The sequence below is a fragment of the Panthera onca genome, chromosome B4, assembly GCF_046562875.1.
Source record: "Panthera onca isolate mPanOnc1 chromosome B4, mPanOnc1 haplotype 2, whole genome shotgun sequence".
NCBI lineage: Eukaryota > Metazoa > Chordata > Mammalia > Carnivora > Felidae > Panthera > Panthera onca.
This window is the reverse complement of record NC_138345.1, coordinates 1,585,751-1,596,893: the sequence shown is the minus strand read 5'-3', so window position 1 is coordinate 1,596,893 and position 11,143 is coordinate 1,585,751. Positions and strand designations below refer to the sequence as shown.

Genomic DNA, 11,143 nt, shown 5'->3' with positions numbered 1-11,143 from the left:
CCAAACAACGATTTTCTCTTTGAAAGGGATTTTGACGCCTGGCGTGGAACCAGAAATGTATCCTTCACCTAACAAATGAGTGCACAAAGATGGAGAATGTCAGATAGTCACGAACGGCTTTCAGGTACCTAGTTTAAAGGTGCGATGTAATTCTTAGTATTTGAATCATGTCTACATGAAGCAAAAATAATGAAAAATGAAAAACTCATTCTTTCAGATTCCCTGCACTCAAAATTCCAAACAATTAACTTGCATGCTTGCACGATTTTTTTACCGATTTGGTAGAATATGTAAGTTGCTCAGGCATCGCACAGAGGCAACCTAAGACATCCGTCTTGATTTCCTTATTCCCTCAGGTACCATTCCCTAATAAATATATGCACTCCAGAAAGCCAATGTCATAAATATAGACAGCTGACTCATCGTGCTAACAGGATTTCAGTCGTTTCTCCAAAGAATGTGCAAAGCAATTCAGCTCCAATCCAAGTGGAAAAAAAAAATCTCTAAAACTTGTATTTTTAGCAAGCATCTTACTTCATTATATAAGAATGCTGAGGAAAAGTGTAAGCCCATCCCCGGTGCAGGCAAACCCTCCTGAGGGCACGCCCTGCACTTTTCCCCAGGTGCTAAGATTGTGCTTTTACTCCTCAGGGAGTTCCTAAAATATTAGCCACAATCAATCGATTGAGATTATGGGATTATATATGAGATTATATATATATATATATATATATATATATATATATATATATATATGAGATTATAGCCACAATCAATTATGGAGAATCTGTCCTGTCCAGAGCCCTATACTTGATGCCCTGGGACGAATAATGAAACTAAGACATGGCCTCACCCCAAATTACATCATGTGGCAGTCCTAAAACTGGCATGAACCTCACAGTGGATCATGAGGTCATAGGTGGGTTGCAGCCGGTGGCACGGCAGAAGCCCAGAAACAAGGAATAGTGACGGTCTGCGGGAGCAGGTAGAGGATGTGTGAGCGTGGGTGTGCCCGCGTCGTGTGTGTGCGTGCGTGTGTGTGTTCTGTGCACACGTGAGGACCACAAGTCTTGAGGATACATACACAGCCAGCCCAGGGCATTCGCAAAACGCCAGGATAAGAACAAGGAGTTTACGGAAATCTTACTTTGAATCCTAAAGGACGAGTGAGACACAAGGGTGATATGCAATCGCTTTGTTTTCACGGGCGGTGACACATCCAGCAAGGACTGCAGTCCCACACGTTTGGGACCCGTCTGGCCTCTGTGTCAGTGGGGTAAATGCAGCAAAATGGAGACCGGGTCATTTAACCTCACCCTGATGATTTTTTTTCTCCATTGTTCACTTCTAGGCCCCGTTCTTCCTTTTGAAAGCCAGTCTTTGTACCAGTGACCTTAACTCCCCGTCTTGCACCCTTGTAACTCCATAGCTCGCGGGGCTTCCAACCAGGGTGGTGGGGAGTCCCCAGTCCTGCTCTTTGGAAAGCTGCCTCAAGCTGGGCCCATTCGGGATCCTTCCACGTTCTCTGTGTCCTGTATGGACACTCAGCTCTTTAGCGGGGAGTGTGAGGGAGGCAGCAGAAGAGAGCCACAGAATTTCACTTTCCCCAGTGGTTCCCACCCATGCCTGGCTCCCTGCCGACACGCGGGATGAAAGCAGGAGAGCACGTGGAATGGGGTTGTCCTGTGGAACCGAAGGGAGCCTGCCATGCTCAGAGGAAGTGACTGTCACTCGTCGGCAGGGCCCACACACGTCACGCTTCCTGGTTCCACTGGACACCTCTCCGCCCATGGAAGTAGATGACACGCGTGTCACCAGCTCAGACTTCACTAGAAGCACATGCAACAGGAGACATGTGGATGCAAATAGGATTCTGAAAACAGGTCTCCTTTGCAGGTGCCAGTTCTGTATCGGTCACACACACAGAACAAGACAACAAGCACGAAGGAAAAGAAAAAATATGAAGCAGGAGAAATAGGGATAGTCATTAACTCCAGTGAAGTTCAAAAGTAAGTCAAAATAATTGTTTTGTTTTGTTTTTCCCTTAGGAATGCATTTTTATTTCCACGATTTTGAATTTATGTATTTAAATTCAATTTAGGTACCGTATGGTGTAGCATTCGTTTCAGGAGCAGAACGCAGCGAGTCATCAGTTACATTCCACACCCAGTGCTCATCCCAGCAAGCACCCCCCTGAATGCCCCTCCCCCATTTTCCCCACCCTCCCCCCTCGTCCCCTCCAGCAACCCTCAGTTTGTTCTGTGTATTTAAGAGCCTCTTATGGTTTGTCTCCCTCTCTGTTTTTATCTTATTTTTCCCTCCCTTCTCCTATGTTCCTCTGTTGTGTTTCTCAAATCCACATATGAGTGAAACCATATGATATTTGTTTTTCTCTGACTTATTTCGCTTAGCATAATACCCTCTGGTTCCATCCACATTGCTGCAAATGGAAAGATTTCATTCTTTTTGATTGCCAAGTAATACTCCAATGTATATATCACGTCTTCTCTAGCCATTCATCCATCGGTGGATATTTGGGCTCTTGCCATACTTTGGTTATTATCGATAGTGCTGCTCTAAACGCTGGGGTGCATGTACCCCTTTGAATCAGCATTTTTGTATCCTTTAGACAAATACCTAGTCACACAGTTGCTGGGTCATAGGGTAGTTCTACTTCAATTTTTTGAGGAACCTCCATACTGTTCTCCAGAGTGGCTGCACCAGATTACATTCCCAACCAGCAGGGCAAGAGGGTTCTCCTTCCTCCACATCCTTGCCAACATCTGTTGTTTCTTGTGATGTTAATTTTAGCCATTGTGACAGGTGTGAGGTGGTACCTCACTGTGGTTTTGGTTTGTATTTCTCTGCTGATGAGTGATGTTCAGTATCTTTTCATGTGCGTGTTAGCCATCTGGAAGTCTTCTTTGGAAAAGTGTCTATTCATGTCTTCTGCCCATTTCTTCACTGGATTATTTGTTTTTTGGGTGTTGAGTTTGGTAAGTGCTTTATAGATTTTGGATAATAGCCCTTTATCTGATATGTCATTTGCAAATATCTTCTCCCATTCCATCGGTTGCCTTTTAGTTTTGTTGATTTTTTCATTTGCTGTGCAGAAACTTTTTATCTTCGTGAGGTCCCAATCATTCATTTTTGCTTTTAATTCCCTTGCCTCAGAGATGTATCAGGTAAGAAGTTGCTGTGGCTGAGGTCAAAGAGGTTGTTTTCTGTTTTCTCCTCTATGGTTTTGATGGTTTCCTATCTTACATTTAGGTCTTTCATCCATTTTGAGGTGTTTTTGTTGTTGTTGTTGTTGTTGTTGTTTGTGAATGGTGTAAGCAAGTGATCTAGTTTCATTCTTCTGCATGTTGCTGTCCAGTTCTCCCAGCACCATTTGTTAAAGAGACTGTCTTTTTTCCATCGGATATTCTTCCCTGCTTTGTCAAAGATTAGTTAGCCATACATTTGTGGTTCCAATTCTGGAGTCTCTATTTTATTTCATGTTGGTCTATGTGTCTGTTTTTGTGCCAATACCATGCTGTCTTGATGATTACAGCTTTGTAGTAGAGGCTAAGGTCTGGGATTGTGATGCCTCCCGCTTTGGTCTTCTTCTTCAATATTACTTTGGCCCTTTGGGGTCTTTTTGGTTCCATACAAATTTTAGGATTATTTGTTCTAGCTTTGAGAAGAATGCCAGTGCAATCTGATTGGGATTGCATTGAATGTGTAGATAGCTTTGGGTAGTGTTGACATTTTAACAATATTTATTCTTCCAATCCATGAGCATGGAAGAAGCTTAATTCATCTATAATGAAGGGATTAATTGTCATAAGAGGATGTGATTAAAGGAACTCTCGCTCCCACTTGATCATGTAAGAGGTTTCCTCTGATGTCACTCCTCACTGCCTGTGTCTGCTCTCCTCGGTACACAGCTTCTCTCTCTCTATTCCCACATCACCTTCTGCTTCTTTTATCCACTCTGCCCTGAAGCCCGCCTTCATGTCTGAGTTCACATTCCTGTAACTTTACAAGGAGTACGGCTTTCACACTAACCTTGGACTCCATTAATACCTAAACGCACTACTTGGAACTATATTTCCACTTCAAAAATGAATACGTGTAGTAAATAATGACTCAAACTTTTAAGACACGCCTTGGGGAAAATAACGTTGGTCTTGGTGTTTTATAACCAAGTGAATCACTTCCAGAAGAATGTTCAGAAGGCTTGAAAGAACCAGGCCCAAGAAAGTACCTGAAAAAAAAATCAACCCAGTGGAATAATTAGTTGCCAAGAAAATTAGGCTAACTAACCCAGAACCCAGTATTTGATATTTGATCCTAATTATATCTCAGTAAGATGTGGACAAGAGAAGGTTTTGATGGAAGCAAAGTCAACCTACTTATAATTAAAATTGGATTCTCAGTGACTCAGCAGTCAAAGGGCTAAGGAAGCCTTTGGGCATTTGCCCCCTGAGTTTCCATGCACATCATTAATATATGAAGCTTCTATTTGAAAAACTTTCAAAGAAAAACATGAGGATATTTTACTCTGTTTTAATTTCCGGGCAGGCAAATCAACATTTATTAGAAACATTATATTGCCTTTCTCTGAAATACTGGAAAAGGCATCAACTAATTTTCCAATAATTATATTTTTGGTTTTTATGTCAACATCTGCAAACCAGACCTTCGGCATCTAGTAAAGTGGACCTCCGTGAGCCACATCAAAGAGAATAGCAGATCCTCTGCAGTTTGGAGCAAGTAATCAGCTGAGGAGAATATGTCTCCCTGGTTTAGACTGCCTAGCAAAAGAGTGAAATGGAAATGTGGAAACGAAAAAATCCAGTGCCTTGTCGAACAAGCTCTTCCTATGATCACTGACTCTCAAAACAAAACCCATGTTATAAACCATTGAGTCTGTACTGATAGGCAGAAAGAGAAATCTAATAAAATCATAAATGAACAAATAAGAAAAAGTTGTTGCCTGGGGATAAGGTGGAAATTATTACCTGGGGGTAAGTGTTGGGAAGATAGGAAATTTTGGAGGGCGGTATGTATGTTCATTACCTTGATTGTGGGGATAGTTTCTTAGGCGTACACATATGTTAAAACTGATCAAAGTCTACCTTTTAAAATATGTAGGTAATTGTAAGTCAATTATATCCCAACAAAGCTGTAAAAACAAAGTGAAAAGAATTGTATCTAATTGCAATTTCTGGCTAAGAGCTACATGTTGATGAAGAATCTTTAAAATCTTTTTTATTATTATTATTATTTTTTTTATTATTATTTTTTTAACGTTTTATTTATTTTTGAGACAGAGAGAGACAGAGCATGAACGGGGGAGGGGCAGAGAGAGAGAGGGAGACACAGAATCGGAAGCAGGCTCCAGGCTCTGAGCCATCAGCCCAGAGCCAGACGCGGGGCTCGAACTCACGGACCGCAAGATCGTGACCTGAGCTGAAGTCAGACGCCTAACCGACTGAGCCACCCAGGCGCCCCTAAAATCTTTGAAATAGGGACACCTGGATGGCTGTGTTGGAGCATGGGACTCTTGATCTCAGGGTCGTGAGTTCAAGCCCCACATTGGCCATAGGACTTACTTAAAAAAAAGAACCTCTAAAATAATCCAACAATCCTTAGTGGATGGAGCGTAGTAACACGGGGAGCATTAAGTTGCAACGTCCATTACCAATAATGAGGTCAGAGAGGTAACTTTGTCGAGTGAATTATTTGTGTGTGAGCTTGTTGAACCTTGATTCTCTTTGGCTTTGTTAGCATAGAACTTTGGACTGTCCCTTCCACAGGGCACCTGGCCAGACCAGTGGGACTGACAAGAAAAGTTAGCTTCACCAAAGATTCAATGAACCCCTAACATAAAGTCTCCCCGGGAGGAGTTGAAAGAACATTCCAATACATCTATTTTATGAGGCTAACCTGATCTTGAAACCAGTCCTTATTGAGGATTAAAAGATAAAGTTTTGTAAGTCAATACCACTCATTAGTAAAAAAATAACACAATAGTAAACTATTGACAAATTATAGCATATGTATAAAACACTTTATGTGCATATATATTATATATTCATTTAATGGTGTATATATATATATACACTATATATTATATAATATATGTATATGTGTAAAATGTGCACATATGCATATATGTATGTGTATATATGTATAATATTTATACATGTGCATGGGCACAATATATGTATGTATAATATATGTGTATATATAAAATACTTTATTACCAAATCCTATCAATCTCCAAAATGTAAGGTTAGTTTGACATTGTGGGGGCAAAACATCACTCAATTCCTGATTCCTCTAGTTCATAGAACTTATTTGTCAATATAAAAAAGCTCAGTTGATGTTTGTCTAATAAACCTATTTACCTTCCTAATTTCAATCCAGCATCCTCAGAACATATAGGAGACGTGTTAAGTTACATGTTAAATGAATTGTTAGACGGTCACAGCCATTGCAAATGGCCCAAAGACCTTGCTGAGTGCCGACAGAGGGGCTGTCTTCTTGTGCATCAGAGCGTCCGTCCTCTTGGCTGTTGCCCGTTCTCTGACACTTGTCCTCGATGTTTCCATAAGGCCTTTTGAGTTTATCATTTATGTGATTGTCCCTAGGATGGCATGAGTTCCACAAACACTGAGAACACATTGAAGAAGTTTGCCCGGCTGAGTAACAAGCAGGTGGTTCAGCCGCTGAAGTCCCCCACCACGCAGAACAGATCCCTGGAGGGAGAAAGGCAGAGGAATTGCTTATGATCACCTTCTGTCGCTCGACGGTCAAAGGATGCCCCGTGGGATGTCAACTGCACGGCTGGGCTGATTCAAAGAGCCAACTTCTACTCCTGTATCACGAGACCTTGTCGGACTTGAGAGGAGGTAGGAGCGCCCTCACTCCCGGTGTGTGGGACCTGGGTCGGCCCTCGCTCCCCGGCGGCTGAGCATGGAGAGGCGCAGCAAAGGGAAAGCCAGCCAGGCTGTCTGCTTGAGGACGACCAAGGCCTGGGCCAGAGGCGGGAACAAGAACCTGGAGAGGACCACATCCAGGTCCTTAAAGCTGATAAAATGTTATGAACCATTTTAAACCAAATGGTCAGACATACTCTTCTGTTAGGCAAGACAATTGCTTTCAACATCTTTCTGCACCTGCTTCCATCCAGAACCATAACAGCAGGGGAGAATCACAGAAGGGACATGGGGGAGGGGGAGTCAGAAGAGTATATGGTGCATCATCATACGGAGGGGGCCCTACACAGAGCACCTCGCTTCGTCCCCAAGGCCACCGTAAGCGAGCATCGCTATTGACACCTACACATGCAGAAACCAGCATCCACGAGGATCAGAGTTACAACTAAGCTAAGTTGTAAGCTGGAAGTTAAGCCCCTTGGTGGCCCCGAGTCTCTGTGCCACCAGGTTGAACCAAGTGATCCTCGGTCAGGAGCATCAACCCTCCTTCCCGGACCATTCTGTCTTATAGCACAAACATGTTGACATGGTGAATAGCGTAGCTCCTCAGTCTCCTGAGAGTGAAAATCGGCTCGGCTGACAGGAAGGAATCAGGACACAGCCCTGTGCGGGTCAGGCTTGGAGGACAGACCCAGACGCACCCGCTGTCCATCTGCAGGAGGTGGTGCAGGGCCGTGACCTGCCGTGTCCAGCCCGCCTCTGAGTGACAGGGCCTCCTTCCAGTGCCCCCCACAGCCCTCAGCTCTCTCCACCTAGAGCTGGGACGCTGGGCTCCTCAAGTGTCCTTGCCAAACGCCAGGTTAACCCTTTGCTAATCCCGTCCCAAGAAGAGACATCGGTCCAAATGGGTCCTGCCTCCCGCCCCGTGTCCCGACTTAGAAGGGGCCCTCCCGCCCTGCTGTTGGAGACACCAGGCTCCTTCGGGTCAGGACGGGACTACAGATCCATTGTGAACTGTCACAGGGGTGAGCGTAATAGGTTTTATGCTTAAAACAGATTCCCACCGTGCCGAAGACAGACCCCGAAGCAGCACACGTAGCCGGAAGTATTTGCCAGGTTGTTTACCTCGGTACAGGTGATTCTACCATTTTAAATCAACGTTCTCCTGCTCATCCCGCGCAGCCCCTTCCCCGGAGGAAGCAAATCCCCGTGTTACTTCCCGCAATGAGGGCTGCATCTGAAACGGCTGCACCTGTCGGCCCAGCACAGTCTCCGACGTCGGGGAAAGTGGATTGCAGAGGACGCTGTTCACTGACAGTGAGGCCGTTCTCTCATCGTCTTGGAGCCACATGACGACAGCGCACAGGGCCAAGCGGACGCTTGCACGAAGAGCGCAGGGCACCTCACAAGCTCCTCGAGTCCCAGGTGCACAGAGGAGTCCGAGCAGCTCACACTTGGAAGAGATCTGAGATCGTTCGGCCCCAACACACCCATCGTACCTGTCCCATCACAGACCTTGGAAAGGTCAGCCCTTGACCCCGGGACGCCAGGAGCCACGACTGAACACATCACAACCGACTTCCGGTCAAGGGTCCTTCTATTAACATACCTGACACCTCACATTTATGATTCTCTAAGTAAATTTCAGAATTTCATTAAAGAGGGGGGCACCTGGGAGGCTCAGTCAGTTAAGTGTCTGACTTCAGTTCAGGTCACGATCTCACAGTTCATGGGTTCAAGCCCCATGTCAGGCTCTGTGCTGACAGCTCAGAGCCTGGAGCCTGCTTCGGATTCTGCGTCTCCCTCTCTCTCTGCCCCTCCCCTGCTCATGAGCGTGCATTCTCTCTCTCTCTCTCTTTCAAAAATAAAATAAGACTTAAAAAAAAAATAATTTCATTAAAGGTGAAAGCATACTAGCTTTCCACTTTGAATAAAAAACATGAAGCTGTGCTATTTACGCATGATTTACAGATAGTAAAAAAATATTTGTAAAAGTTCTATACTAAATATATTTAGTCTATTTATACAATCATCAAGAAGCAAATATTATAAACATAGGAAGATACAGTTTCTCTTCTGTTCTTGTTCAAATTTTCTCACAGTTAACATATCTATTGCATTGCCTATGAATTGTTAATGTAAGATATTTCTAACCTACCCATTTTACGAATATAATGAAATCACAGAACTGCAGATATTGGCAAAAAGTAAAACTCAAGGGTCATTTTAATTTCCATTGTTATTAGTTGGAAAAACTACATCTGCTTAAGTCTAAGCACTATGAAAAAAAAAGGCGAGGGGTTTATCTATTCAACTGTTATCTTGTTGAACCCAGTTATGACTTAGTGAGAAGCTTTGTCACTTTTCATGATATAAATTAATTTTTAAACACAGATTAAATATTAAGAAAATGAAAACTTGAAACAGATGGGCTAAAGCTTATCATATGGAAGAATCACAATGGAGTATCTCTGGGTTTTCACAAAACACATTAATTTATATCTCACCTGCTGAGAATTTCCTCAAAGACTTACGAGCGACAGCGGCAGTGAGTGAATTTCTCTGTAATTTCCGAATGGCAGTCACACTTTCAAGTGCAGCTCGCTCAGTACTTCAGGTGGTGAAGTTCCTCCGTGTGTTCATGTCCCGCGAGAGGCATGTGCATGAACAATGCTTCTCTGTCTTCTTTCAAAAACTAAACCGTATACCTGCTCGTGTGAACCGGGAAACTTTGGACAGAAGACTCCCTAGTCTCTGGTAGACTCATCCTTGCCCCTGGGGTCTCACTTCCTGACAGCTCCCCTCAGAGACACACATGCACGCACACTCGAATACACACGCACACACCCATGCATGCACAACACATGGACACGCGTGCACTCGTGTGTGTGTATGTGCACACACGAAGACACTGCCACGTGTGTGCAAACAGGTACACACATGCATACACAAACACCCGTGCACGCTTGTGCACGGGTACAGGCGTGCCCCCACAGGCGCGAGCATACACAAACCCTCCCTCACCCGCAGGCACACACACGCAGCCTGTGTCTGCACACGGCCCCTCACTGCCTGCCACTTCCGTTGTTCTCTACCTCAGCCCCCTTTCCATCTCCAGTGTCCAGGCAGCCACCACCGTGTCTTAAGGTTTAGCTCAAAGCCAACTTCCCCATCAAATGTTTCCAGCTTCTCAAGTATTGAGTGGCTCTCTTTTCTAGGCTTGGGCTAGCTTCCTGACATTCGCTCTGATAACCACATTTGTGGGACGTGTTGCTGGTAATTTCTCTGGATGTGTTTCTTCTTCACTAAAATATCTGCTCTTCCAGAGGCAGGATCACCAGAGAACAGTATCCATCACAAGTGTATATGAAATGTTAATCTCATGCTATGTTAGAGATAGCTTTCCTTATTATCCTTATTTTTAAATAAGGAAACAAAAACTCTGAAAGGTTAAACTTCCTCACGTGCATTGATTGGTATAATATGCAGACAAATGCCCCTGACCTCACACCAGTGATTATAAAATACAGCCAAGACTGAGCCTTAGGACTGAATTATAGCCCCTTCAGAATATGTTCCCAGTGCTCCCCAAAATTTCCTGGTGGGGTACCTTCCCTGAGCCCAGAAAGTAGCCTGACAGCTGCTGTCCTTGCATGGCCCCACCGCTGGTCAGCCATGCCTTCTGTGCGTGACCTGGCTGGGGTAATTCTTACTTTGCCACAAGAGCCTAAGCACAGGCCGGTGCTCCCATCATGAGTGCTCTTCTGCCTGATCTCACAGCCTGCGGTCCTCGGGGGCAATACTGGGCTTCATTCAGAGGGACAAAGAAACATCAGCTGTAGACCACAGGGGTGATAGTCTCAGCAATCGGTTTATACTCCTCTCTCTCAAACTCAGTAAGTGCAGGGACCTGAGAAATGACCACAGGAGCCATACGATCCATCCCCCCTCCTCTGCAGTCCTCCAGCTTAGCCCCAACCAAACTCCCCTTCAGTCTCCATCATAAGACGATTGTATTGGCCAGAGCTCTCCAGAGAAACAGAATGAATAGGACATGTATTTTTATCTTTATCTATCTCCTCCTAGCCAACCATCCATCCATCCATCCATCAATCCAGAGACTGATTATAAGGAGTTGGCTCCTGTGATTATGGAGGTTGACAAGTCCCACACTCACAGAGCTGACATCTCTGTTCAGCTCTGAACACCAAAAG

The 11,143-nt window shown here is 44.4% G+C and overlaps 1 long non-coding RNA gene across 2 annotated transcripts; it reads left to right on the top strand.

Moving 5' to 3' along the window:
* Positions 1–916: 916 nt before the first annotated feature.
* LOC132660404 (uncharacterized) lies at positions 917–8,756 on the top strand. Of its 2 annotated transcripts, none has more exons than XR_009601762.3 (3): positions 917–985; positions 1,897–2,009; positions 6,642–8,756. It is a non-coding gene; the product is annotated as an uncharacterized LOC132660404 (long non-coding RNA). The 2 variants fall into 2 exon arrangements; XR_013556585.2 differs by lacking the exon at positions 917–985 and adding an exon at positions 998–1,276.
* The last annotated feature ends 2,387 nt before the right edge of the window (positions 8,757–11,143 follow it).